Source organism: Nomascus leucogenys, chromosome 10, assembly GCF_006542625.1.
Source record: "Nomascus leucogenys isolate Asia chromosome 10, Asia_NLE_v1, whole genome shotgun sequence".
Classification (NCBI taxonomy): Eukaryota; Metazoa; Chordata; class Mammalia; order Primates; family Hylobatidae; genus Nomascus; species Nomascus leucogenys.
In genome coordinates, this window is record NC_044390.1 from 1,578,580 (window position 1) to 1,592,052 (window position 13,473).

Sequence of the window (13,473 nt, forward strand, 5' to 3'; positions counted from 1 at the left end):
AGAACAGTAGGCTGGCCACCGCGTCTTCTAAAGCCAAAGGCACAAAAGACCATGAACCCATTTTTAAGACTGCCGATTTATCTCTAGTGGGAAATCTGGGAGTATCTGTTAAAGTTTCAGATCCATACTGGTCCAGAAAATCTGCCTCTAATGTTCTTTTGAAAAAGAACATTAACCCTGAGTGACTTTGACATCATAGTATACATACAAAGTGTGTTATGATAACTGCACAATATCCCTGTATGTATAGACCGTAGACTTAGCCAGACGTTCCTTGGTGAATATTTAGGTTGTTTCCAATCTTTCACCATTAGAAACCATTCTTCAGTAATTAATCATAATACTCAGTCCTTTTCCATCTTCACAAGTATATCCTGGGATACATTCTTAGAGGTAGACTTGCTGGATCAGTCTCGATCTGAAGCTTTGATAGGTACTGCTGGATTGTCCACTAGAGATAGACCAGTGGACTTAAAAATGGAGTCCACAGTCATTCTTGCCTTGGGCTTTAGAAGATGTGGTGGCCAGCCCGCTGTCCTTTGGATCATCTTGCTCATCTTTTTTGGATGATTTCTCTGATTCTCTGTCCTCTAGCCTTTGTCAGCCTGGCTCTCAGCCCCCTGCCCTTACACCTTTAGATATACATAAGTAAATATGCTTTCTTTAAGGATGACTGTTGGACACCCTTCTTCCTTTTGTTAAACTTCCATTTTCTTTTTTTTATTTCCTCTGAAATGCCTGGCATCTCATTTAATTTCCTGTCACATTCTGACACATAATATGCATTTAAGTGAGTCAAGACTCCAAAACATTTAATAAAAATCAGTGACATTGCTACTTCATACTTCTCAGAGGAGAGGAAAGTGCTGATCTTGTGATGAGATAAAGAAATATTTAAAGTGTTAATATGTTAGAAATTCAAGGATGTGATTATAACTCAGGTAACTAATTGTTGAGTAAGGCACCTAATGAGAATGATTAATGCAATAATTTCTGGAGTCTGAGTGCTTTTCAGGGTTCTTTTGTTCCAATAACTTTTAAGAGTTGGTTTATATTAACGGAGAGCATAACAGATTGCTGACAATTACAAATATTCACTGAATTTTGGAGAGAAGAACAAGTTTATGGTCCCATAAATGTTCTTCATTGGATACCTTATCAGATCGGATTATTTAAATCATATTATTGAACTATAGCTAAAGAGGAGAGAGGATATCTTTTCTTTCTGAGATTTTTCCAGTGCCTGAAAGATATATTTCTTTGACAAGATTCTGTAGTGCCATTTTAATGAGGTGAAAGCCTATGAAACTCAAATTATACTAAGGGATGATAAGTGACATAAGCCAGACACAGAAATAAAAATATTGCATGATTTCACTTACATGCGAAAATTTAAAAAAAAATTTTAAACTCAAATTTGTCTGAATATATGTGAAATTAAAACAACAACAACAACATCAAATACAGAATGGTGGTTACCTAGGTGGGTAGGAGGAGGAAGTGGGGAGATGTGGTCAAATGGTACAGAAGTGCAGTTATGTAGGATGAATAAATCTAGAGATCTAATGACAGCAGGAGGACTACAGTTAATAGAAATTTGGTCCTTGTCTTCAGTTTGTAACCCCCAGACCCCAGCATTTCCCATAAAAATGGCGTCCTATTCCCATGTCAGGTGTGATCTTTTTTTTTTTTTTTTTGAGATGGAGTTTCGCTCTTGTCGCCCAGGCTGGAGTGCAATGGCACGATCTTGGCTCACCACAACCTCCGCCTCCTGGGTTCAAGCAATTCTTCTGCCTCAGCCTCCCAAGTAGCTGGGATTACAGGCATGCACCACCAAGCCTGGCTAATTTTGTATTTTTAGTAGAGACGGGATTTCTCCACGTTGGTCAGGCTGGTCTTGAACTCCCGACCTCAGGTGATCTGCCCGCCTTGGCCTCCCAAAGTGTAGGGATTACAGGCGTGAGCCACCGTGCCTGGCACATATGTGATCTTTAATTTAGAGTGAGGAGAAGAGCCATGGATGTTGGGAACAGGATCCCCATATCAGGGTAGTCCAGGTGAGCCCCTGCACATCCGCAAACAGGGCACAAGAAAGCCACACATCCCTGATGATCAGTGAGGGGTTGGCACTGTGCATGTTTCACTCATAGAGTTTGAAATATTGTTTATGGAACTGAATCTGAACAAGACCAAGAATTCCATCATTTGCCTGTGTATTAGCGTTCTCTAGAGGGACAGAACTAATAGGGTAGATGTATATATATATAGCAGAGTTTATTAAGGAGCATTGACTCACACACACACAAGGTGAGTTTCCACAATAGGCTGTCTGCAAGCTGAGGAGCTTGGCACCCTGGTTTGAATGGAGCAGAAGGTTATTTCTTGGAAATACCTTGGCCAAGCATGGAGGCACGTGCCTGTGGTCTCAGCCTCTTGGGGAGCTGAGGTGGGAGGATGGTTACTTAAGCCCAGGAGGCAGAGGTTGTAGTGAGCCACGATTGTGCCACTGCAATCAGCCTGAGTGATACAGCCAGACCTTGTCTCAAAAAAAAAAAGTATATTATTAATTGCATGGTGTGGATCCAAGTGACAGGAGATTGGGTGCCAGGCTGGCATTTACTTCATCTTTCATATTTGCTGTGCTTTTGTGGGCTAGAGGAATCGTAGGTTTGTGCTGAAGAGCAAAGTTATTGTACATGGTTGTCAGCAAAGGAAAACAGAAGTAAGAAAAAAACCCTGAGGTCTAGAGCTAAGATCCTGGTCTCTGAAGTGCTCGCAGTTAATGAAAGTCAGATGCAAAAACCAGTAAGTAAAAAAAATTTGATGTATGGAACAAAATAAGAGTATATACCCACCAAGGGGTATGTGTAAAAAAGTTTAATTCCACAGTGTGATAATGGGAATATTCACAAGTGATAAATTCTCTCTTCCCTTTTAGGAAATGACTAGGAAGTTGGTAACCAAATAGAGATGCACTAAGAAAACGAAGAGAGACTTTTGTTTTTCTTTTTTTTTTGAGATGGAGTTTTGCTCTTGTTGCCCAAGCTGGAGTGCAATGGTGCGATCTCGGCTCACTGCAACCTCCACCTCCTGGGTTCAAGTGATTCTCCTGCCTCAGCCTCCCATGTAGCTGGGATTACAGGCATGCACCACCATGCCTGGCTAATTTTGTATTTTTAGTAGAGATGGAGTTTCACCATGTTGGCCAGGCTAGTCTGAAATTCCTGACCTCAAGTGATCCACCCGCCTTGGCCTCCCAAAGCGTTGGGATCACAGGCGTGAGCTACCATGCCTGGCCAAGGGGAGACTTCTGAATCAAATTAATTTCATCTGTGAGAAAACATGTACTGAGCAGAAAGTCTGTGAATGTGAAGCTTTTGTAAACAGTATCCCCTCAAGACAAAAACTCCATGAGCATGTCTTAAGTGGAGGGGGCTTGAAGCATAATTTTGATTTACTTAATTATAGAAGAAATAACCTTTATGGATTTGATGGAGATGAAAAATCATTCAGTTATAATTCATCTTAAATAAAGCATGAGAAAATTCATACAAGTCAGAATGTAGTGAAAGTGAGGAGGTATTCAGGCAGAAGTTATACCTAATTGGACATCAAAGAATATGCACTAAAGACAAACCCTGTGGATGCAATGAGTGTGAGGAACCCTTTACTGATTACCCATCCTATGCTAGACACATAAGATTCCATACAGTTGAGGAACCCTAAGAATGCAATCTCTGCCTGAAAGCCTGTAGCAGAAAAGCACACCTTATTATACACTGGAAAATTCACATTGGAGAGAAACTTTATGATTATAGTCAATGTAGGAAAGGCTTTATTGACAGTTCATCTCTTTTTCAACATATGAGAACTCATACAGGAAAGAAGCCCTGTGAAGGCAATCAATGGGGAGAAGCTGTCAAATGCAGCTCAGCTTCCTTGCAGCGTGGCAGAACTGATGTAGGAAAGAAAACCTGTGATTGTAAAAAATGTGACAAAGTGACAAGAAGCAAGACCTCCCAGCTCATCCTACATCAAAAAACTGATACTGGGGGAAAACCCTATGAATGTACTGAATGTGGGAAGGCTTTTAGTGAGTTTTCCTCCTTAAGGCAACATACTAGAGCTCACACTGAAGAGACACCCCACAAACATAATACATGTGGAAAAGCATCTGTCGCGTGACTCACATTATTCAACACCAGGAATCTATAGTGGAGAGAAACTGTTACGTCTCTAATGCATGTGAGGAAGCCTTCCAAAATAGTTTAGCCATTACTCTACTTGAGAGAACTCATACTGAAGAGAAGCCCTATACATTTAATAAGTGTGGAGAAGCCTTTGCTCACAGTTCTTCCCTTAGTGAATGTGCAAGAACTCATATAGGCAAAAAATTTTGTGAGTCAAGCCTTCAAAATTAGCTCAATATTTATTAGAAACTAAAGAGTTCATATTATACGTTAGTAATTTTTTTTTTTGAGATGGAGTCTTGCTCTTGTTGCTCAGGCTGGAGTGCAACAGCACGATATCAGCTCACTGCAATGCAACCTATGCCTCCCCGGTTCAAGCGATTCTCCTGCCTCAGCCTCCCGAGTGGCTGGATTACAGGTGCCTGCCACCGTGTCCACCTAATTTTTGTATTTTTAGTAGAGACAGAGTTTTGTCATGTTGGCCAGGCTGGTCTTGAACACCTGATCTCAGGTGATCCTCCTGCCTTGGCCTCCCAAAGTGCTGGGATTACAGATGTGAGCCACCATACCCAGCCTATATGTTAGTGATTTAATGGAATTAAATTAAATTAAATTTAAAATTTAATTTAATTAATTTTAATTTAATTTAATGGAACTTACACATTTTCCAACTCTGTTATATTAGAAATTACTTTCTAGACCTAAAAGCCAACTTATTATTAAAGGTTTATGGAAAAAACTGGCTGGGTGCAGTGGTTCACACCTGTAATCCCTGCACTTTGGGAGGCTGTGGTGGGCCGATCACTTGTTCCCAGGAGTTCAAGACTAGCCTGGACAACATAGCAAAATCCCATCTCCACAAAAAATACAAAAAAATTAGCCAGGCATGGTGGCACGTTCCTGTGGTCCCAGCTATTTGGGAGGCTGAGGTGGGAGGCTCATGCGAGCCTGGGAGGCGGAGGTTGCAGTGAGCCATGATCATACCACTGCACTCCAGCCTGGGTGGCACAGCAAGACTGTCTCAAAAAAAAAAAAAAAATGAGAAAAAACTTATGTTAGGCCTGTGTTTTGTATAATATAAAAGTTTAGACATAAAAAAGTAAGAAAAAACAAAAAAAATCAAAATAATATATGCAGTTAAATGGTGTATCTCATATTGTATACAACTTACATAAAGTCAATTATGACATCTTTTTAGATTTTTCTAGCAGTTCGATGAGTATCTACCTTTTTTTTTTTTTTTTTTTTTTTTTTTTTTTTTTGCGACGGAGTCTCGCTCTGTCTCCCAGGCTGGAGTCGTGTCCAATCTCGGCTCACTGCAAGCTCCCCTCCGTTCACGCCATTCTCCTGCCTCACCTCTCCGATAGCTGGACTACAAGCGCCCGCCACCACACCCGGCTAATTTTTTTATTTTAGTAGAGACGGGTTTCACCGTGGTCTCGATCTCCTGACCTCGTGATCCGTCCGCCTCGCCCCCAATGCTGGATACAGCTGAGCCCCGCCCCCTACCTTATTCTTATTAAAACTTTTTTTAAAGACAGAGTCCCTCTATGTTGCTCAGGCTGGTTTCAAGCTCCTGGGCTCAAGCCATCCTCCTGCCTTGGCCTTCCAAAGTGCTGGGGTTACAGGCATGAACCACCACACCTGGTTGATGAATACTTACGTTGATTTTTAAGAAATCAGAAGGAAATGTGTATATTTTTATAATTATTTATTTAGAACATTACATGTAAAGGTGATTCAGTGGAGAAATGGAGATGTTTTGCATTCCTGTTAGCAGTTGTGTGAATATCTCATTTTAAAAATGCCTAATCCAATACAAACTAAAATGTTAATTGCTTTCTTACTACAATGTCACTTGATATTATGTAAAAGCAGAATTGAATCTTCATAAGCATAGATCACGATGAAGCACTGATGCATACTACACTGGCTTTTATCAGTTTTCTCAAGTACATTTCATTCATTAAAACAGTTAATTGTATTCATGTTCTAAATATTTATTTTAAATGATGTTTGGGGTCATAAGTTGAAATGACCATAAAATAAAAGTCATTTTATGGGTCACAGGTCTTATCCTTCAGAGTTGTCTTCTGTATCTATATCATTTTATTCAAGCATGAGAGGAATTTTTAATATTCCTTTTACATTTTATTTATTTATTGAGACAGAGTCTCCCTCTGTTGCTCAGGCTGGAGTGCAGTGGCATGATCTCGGCTCACTGCAACCTCCGCCTCTCGAGTTGAAGTGATTCTCCTGTCTCGGCCTCCCGAGTAGCTGGGATTACAGGCACGCACCACCAAGCCTGGCTAATTTTTGTATTTTTAGTAGAGACGGGGTTTCATCTTGTTGATCGGGCTGGTCTTGAACTCCTGACCTCAGGTGATCCACCCGCCCCAGCCTCCCAAAGTGAGTATTGTTTTTTTTGAGTGATGTTCAGAACAATGAACACTATTTTATGGTCACGGCACTTCCTTACTAAGCTATCTTTTCTGTCTCATCTGCTTTGCTTTTCTCTTCTCTTTCCCTCCCTATATCTGCAGTGTCATCTCAGGAACTGCCAAGTTTCTGCCTAGACATTGAGGCTCGAAGAAGAAAGCTAGTATATGTCAGGTTCAGGGGAATCATTTCATGAGCTATACTGATGTATTTAAAGTTTTACTCTGACTTATAAAAAATTATAAAAGTAAGTAAGAGTCGTTCATTTTAGTGAATACTTTTCTAGGGACAATTTCTTTGGCAAGAATGCTTCTAAAACTTGCTTTTTTTTGATACAGGGTTTCACTCTGTCACCCAGGCTGGTGGGCCGTCGTGCAATCATGCTCATTGCAGCCCTGAACTCCTGGGCTCAAGCGATCCTCTCACTACAGTCTCCCAAGCAGCGGGGACTACAGGCACACACCCATACCCGGCTAATTTTTTTTTTTTTTATAGAGACAGGGTCTCACTGTGTTGTCCAGGCTGGTCTTGAACTCCTGGGATCAAGTGATCTTCCCACCTTGGCTTCCCAAAGTGCTGGGATTACAGGCCTGAAACTTAGTTTTTCTCTTCTCAATCTGTAGCGGTTAAGATTCTTTGTGTTGGAAATGACAGAACACACAAACTGATATAAACAACAAAAGAAAGTTTATTGGCTCATATCACTGGAAAGTCCAGTATACCTAGTGGACAGGAAGAAAGATATGTCGTAATTTTTACAGAAGAAATGACTGCTTAGAAAACCAAAAAGAAACAAGAAAAAATAATTGAAAAGTCATACATTTAGTAACATGACCAAGCACACAGGAATATTTTAATCAATAACATTTAAATCAATAATATTCCAGAATAACTACCATTAGAATGAAATGGGAAATTATTCCATGTGAATAGTTTAATAAAATGTAAAGTGCTTAGGAATGAGTATAACCAAAAAGTATGGTCTCTACGTTATTGGAGGAAACAAAATATTGTGTTGAGTTCACATAATATGTTAGAAATAAGTTGAAAATGACCTGGAGAAAAAGAGCCTTGTGAAAACATGATAAGCATGGTGAGGGGCGTGTGGGGAAGCAGACTATTTCAGCAGCAACTGGTCTTCATAAAATACTATAGAAATTAAACGTCTTGGCTGGGTGCAGTGGTTCACGCGTGTAATCCCAGCACTTTGGGAGGCCGAGGTGGGTGGATCACGAGGTCAGGAGATCGAGACCATCCTGGCTCAAAAGGTGAAACCCCATCTCTACTGAAAATACAAAAAAGTATTTGTATTTTTAGTAGAGATGGTGGCGGGCCCGCGTGGTGGTGGGCGCCTGTAGTCCCAGCTACTTGGGAGGCTGAGGCAGGAGAATGGCATGAACCTGGGAGGGGGAGCTTGCAGTGAGCCAAGATTGTGCCACTGCACTCCAGCCTGGGCGACAGAGCGAGACTCGGTCTCAAAAAAAAAAAAAAAAAATAAATAAAAAAAAAAAAAATAAATAAAAAAGAGAAGAAATTAAATATCTCCTTTCCATATTTTAACTACAGGTACATGAAGTGGTTTGCACACATTTTCAAGAAAATTAACCAACGGTAGTGTTGTCATCACTAAGGAAGGCCGAGAAATGTCAGACAAGTTGGTAAGGAAACCCCCAAACTATGGAAATATTAGGAGATGGAAATCCAAGCCTCATTTGGGTATGGAAATAGTCACATCCTGGTGCCACCCTGGGAGTGGACGGCTCCCCTGCGCGCCGGCCCCCACGATCCCCCCACGCGGCCCGCCTATCCGAGCTCTGGGCAGGACGCGGTGCCTCTGCTCTCTCCACGGCAGCCCCCGCAGGGGTCCAGAGTGTGGCACGTCGAGGCGGCCCAAGACCGCCCGGAGGGGTCGCGTCCTCTCCGGGCTCCGCCTGCGCCTCCGCCTGGTGGTTAAACGCGGGGCCCCGGCCCTGAGCTCGAGGGCGACCAGGCGAGTCCTGCGCCCGCCTAGGCCAACGTCCGCTGCAGAGCTGAGGGCGCACGGGGCCGGGAGTTCGGTTCGCGGAGTGGGCCGAACCCGCAGCGGCTCTACGCGCCCCCCCGCCCCCAACAGTGACAGACCTTGAACAGGGGGTGGAGGGGGTGGCAGCAGGAGAAGGCGGTCACCGCTGCCGCACAAGGCGGGGATTGTGGCTGCAGGAGGAGCGAGGGAAGCGTGTGCGCCTGGGCGCGCCCAGGAGCTGGCGACGCAGGCAGGAGGGAGGATGCACGGGAAACCGACGGCGAAGACGTTTAACAGCGCGCCAGTGACGCCCCTTCGCTGCTTCAGGGGAGGAGGAAGCTGGACCCAGGCCCTTTTCGAGTCCTGCAGGCTGGAATCTAGCCCCGCACAGCCCCGAGCAGCGCGGCCGCCGACTCCACCTGGAGCGCCGCGCGTCTCCCCTGGTGCACAGCAGGTGCCAGGCTGTGCGCGCCGCTTCCCTGCCCTTCCCTTCCCGGGCGAGTGCGGGGCGCAGGCTTCTGCAGCGCCCTCCAAGACCCAAGCGGGGGCCGGCCCTGGCAGGTCGGGAGGTACAGGCGGATCAGCGCTTTGAGACCAAGGGAACCCCCACACTTCCCTAGGGCCTTTGTGCCGGACCCGCAGGTGTCTCGGGCTCTCCTGGGTGAGTCCTCATCCCCAGTGCGCTCCGGGATGCAGCGAGGCCGGTTGCCCAGACTGTGGTCTCAGGAAGGTGGCCCTTGGGGGGACTGCAGGCGCTCTGAGGCCCCAGGTGCAGTCATGCCTCGACGGACGAGGGGGACACAGTATGAGAAACGCATCCTTAGGCGATCTCCTCATTGTGCGAATGTTCTAGAGTGACTCACAGCAACCCAGATGGGGCAGCCTGCTGCACACCTGAGCTACATGAATAGCCTGCTGCTCCTCGGCCTCGCACCTGTGCGGGAGGCTACTATACTGAGTACTGCAGGCGGTTGTGACACAAGGGAAAGTATTTGTGGACCTAAACCTGGGAAAGGTGTAGTAATGCGGGGCGCCGTGGCTCATGCCTGTAATCCTAGCACTTTGGGAAGCTGAGGTGAAGAGATTCCTTGAGCCCAGGAGCTGCAGATCAGCCTGGGGGCGTGGAGAAACCCCATCTCTGCACACACACACACACCCCAACATCCCCCGTCCCCCGCCAACATTAGCTTGGAGTGGTGGTGCGTGCCTGTAGTCCCAGCTACTTACTCAGGAGGCTGAGGTGGGAGGATCGATGGAGCCCGACAGGTCGAGGCTTTAGTGAGCTGTGATCGTGTCACTGCACTCCAGCCTGGGGGACAGAGTGAGATCCTGTTTCAAAAAAAAAAAAAAAAAAAAAAAAAAGAAAAAGAAAAAAAAGTACAGTAACCATGTGGTATGAAGGATAAAAAAATGGTCCACCTGCATAGTGCACTCACCATGAATGCAGCTTGCAGGAAGGGAAGTTGCTCTGGGTATTGTGAGTGAGTGAATGTGAAGGCCCTGGGACATTGCTGTAGACTTCATAACACTCTAAGCTTAGGCTACACTGAAGTTATCTTTTCAAAGTACAGTACTTGTGCTACGATGCTACTTTGGCTACCGCCATCACTGGGCGGTAGGGCTTTTCCAGCTTCATTATGATCTGACGGGCCCACCATCACGTATGCGGCTCATTGTCGACCAAAACGTGGCTATGCGGCACATGACTGTATTAGAAACTACTCAAGTAATAGCAGCGACGAATTTGAGAGAAAAGATAAAATAAAAAATAAAGTGTCTTTGAAAATTGCTCAGAGTAGACTTTATGTTCTCACCACAAAAGAAAAAAAAAAAAGCTATGTAGAAAATCAGGGCCGGGCGCGGTGGCTCACGCCTGTAATCCCAGCACTTTGGGAGGCTGAGGTGGGCGGATCGCGAGGTCAGGAGTTCGAGACCAGCCTGGCTAACACGGTGAAACCCCATCTCTACTAAAAATACAAAAAATTAGCCGGGCGTGGTGGCGGGCGCCTGTAGTCCCAGCTACTTGGGAGGCTGAGGCAGGGGAATGGCGTGAACCCGGGAGGCGGAGCTTGCAGTGAGCCGAGATTGCGCCACTGCACTCCAGCCTGGGCGACAGAGCAAGACTCCGTCTCAACAACAACAACAACAACAACGAAAAGAAAATTACATAGCTACATTTAGCCATTCCACAATGTATAAGAATATCGAAACATCATGTGGCATGCCATAAATATATACAACTTTTGCTTGTCCATTTAAAAATAAATAAAGATCTAAAAACCGAAAAAGGCCGGGCACAGTGGTTCATGCGCGTAATCTCAGCACTTTGGGAGACCCAGCTGGGTGGATCACCTGAGGTAGGGAGCTCGAGACCAGCCTGGCCTCGAACATGGTGAAACCCCATCTCTACTAAAAATACAAAAATTAGCCGGGCATGGTGAAGTCGCCTGTAATCCCAGCTACTCGGGAGGCTGAGGCAGGAAAATCACTTGAACCTGGGAGGTAGGTGGAGGTTGCAGTGAGCTGAGATCGCTCTACTGCTCTCCAGCCTGGCGACAGCAAAACTCCAAAACAAAACAAATCAAAACAAAACAAACAAAACAAAACAAACAAAAGCAAAGCAAAAAGCAAAGCAAAACCAAGCAAAACACACAACCCCCAAAAACCAAAAACAAGAAAAAAAGCCCCAAACTACTTTATGACTTGGCTTCCACCACCACCTAGCGGCAGCATGTGGCAACTGCTACAGAAACTCAGGCTCACTCATGCAAGGCAGATAATGAATCTTGGAAGGAGGCATTTGTGTCTTCCGGAATGCAGTTACTGTTCTCTCATAAATCACAGGGACATTAATGGCTTAGTAAAATGCGCATGTCCTGCTGGGCTTTTAAACTCACCTCCCTATGTGGATGACTTTAGTATTTATCTGCATAATGGGAGAAATCATTATTATTTAGAGCAGGATGGTGGAAGGGGTCTAAACCAGAAGTGGTTCTTCCCCTAACCAGTGGACCTTTGGCAATGTCTGGAGGCATTTTTGATGGTCACAGCTGGGTGAGGGGCTGCTCCTGGCCTCTAGTTGGTGAGACCAGAAATGCCGCTCAATACCCTACAATGCACAGGACAGAACCCAGCCCCCGCCCCCAACAGCAAAGAATCCTCCAACCCCAAATGCTGAGGGTGCCAGGCTGGGTAGCCATGATTTAGAGTGACGGTGGAGGGAGGGAGCACTGGTGAGCTCACAAGCACCCCAACAGGACGCCTGCTCTGCTCCGTATTCAAGTCCAGCTTTGACAGTTTCAGGAGTTGGGAGGAGTTTGAATCTCACTCTGAGCACATCAAATGATCCCTGGGTGAGGAGAGGCAGTTTGGGTCAGGGATGGGGATATTTAGAACTTGCCGCAGCCCAGGAGATGACGGTGGTGACTTGGTTTTCAGTGGCGGCAGAGGAGATGGGGGGAAATGGGCAGGTTGATCAGCGTCAAAGGATAGGACGTGGTGACCGACGGGAGGGGCAATGAGAAGGGCACCATTGGCTTCTGGTCAGTGTAACCAGGTGGATAATGGTGCCATTGGTGGAGATGGGCAACTCTGGAAGGTGAGCAGGTGAGGGGAAGGTGTCATAAGCTTCGTTTGAGACAGGTTGAGGCATCTCCCACAAAACATTAAGTAATGAGCTTGTTATAGGCTCAATTTTGTCCCCCCAAATTCATGTTGAAGTCTTAACTCCTAGCACCTAGAAATGTGACTGTATTTGGTAATAGGGTCTTTAGACAGGTAATTAAGGCAAGACAAGGTCATTAGGGTAGACCCTAATCCAATATGACAGATTTTTTTTTTTTTTTTAAGATGGAGTCTCATTCTTGTCACCCAGGCACTGGAGTGCAATGGCATGATCTCGGCTCACTGCAACCTCCACCTCCTCGGTTCAAGCGATTCTCTTGCCTCAGCCTCCCAAGTAGCTGGGATTACAGGCAAGCACCACAATGCCTGGCTAATTTTTGTATTTTTAGTAGAGATGGGGTTTCACCATGTTGGTCAGGCTGGTCTCAAACTCCTGACCTCAGGTGATCCACCTACCTTGGCCTCCCAAAGTGCTGGGATTACAGGCATGAGCCACCGTGCCCGGCTGATGTTCTTATAAGAAGAGTTTAGGACACACACATAGAGGGAAGACCACGTGAGGATGCAGGGAGAAGACACCATCAGCAAGCCAAGGAGAGACACCATCGCAAAACATTCTCCATCCACACAATGGAATATTATTTATCTTTAAAAAGGAAGAAAACTCTGATACGTGCCACAACATGGCTGAAATTTAAGGCATTACGCTAAGTGAAATGAGCCAGTCACAAGATGACAAATACTGTATGGTTCCACTTACATGGATGGGGCACCTGGAGTAGTCACATTCATAGAGACAGAAAGTGGAATGATGGTTGCTGGGGGCTGGGGCAAGGGTAATGGAGGGTCAATGTTTAATGGGTACAGAGTTTCAGTTTTACAGGATGAAAAGTGTTGTAGAGATGGAAGGTGGTGATGGCCATACAACATTATGAGTGTATTTAACATCCCTGAGAAGTACACTTGAAAATGGTTAAGATGGTAAATTTTATGTTATGTGAATTTTACTACAATACAAAATAATTGGAGAAAGAAAAGGTGTTTTAGTTTAGTTTTTTTGTTTTTTTTTGAGACAGAGTCTTGCTCTGTTACCCAGGCTGGAGTGCAGTGGTGGAATCTCAGCTCACTGCAATCTTTGCCTCCTAGGTTCAAGCGATTCTCCTGCCTCAGCCTTCTGAGCAGCTGGGATTACAAGCATCCACCACTATGCCCAGCTAA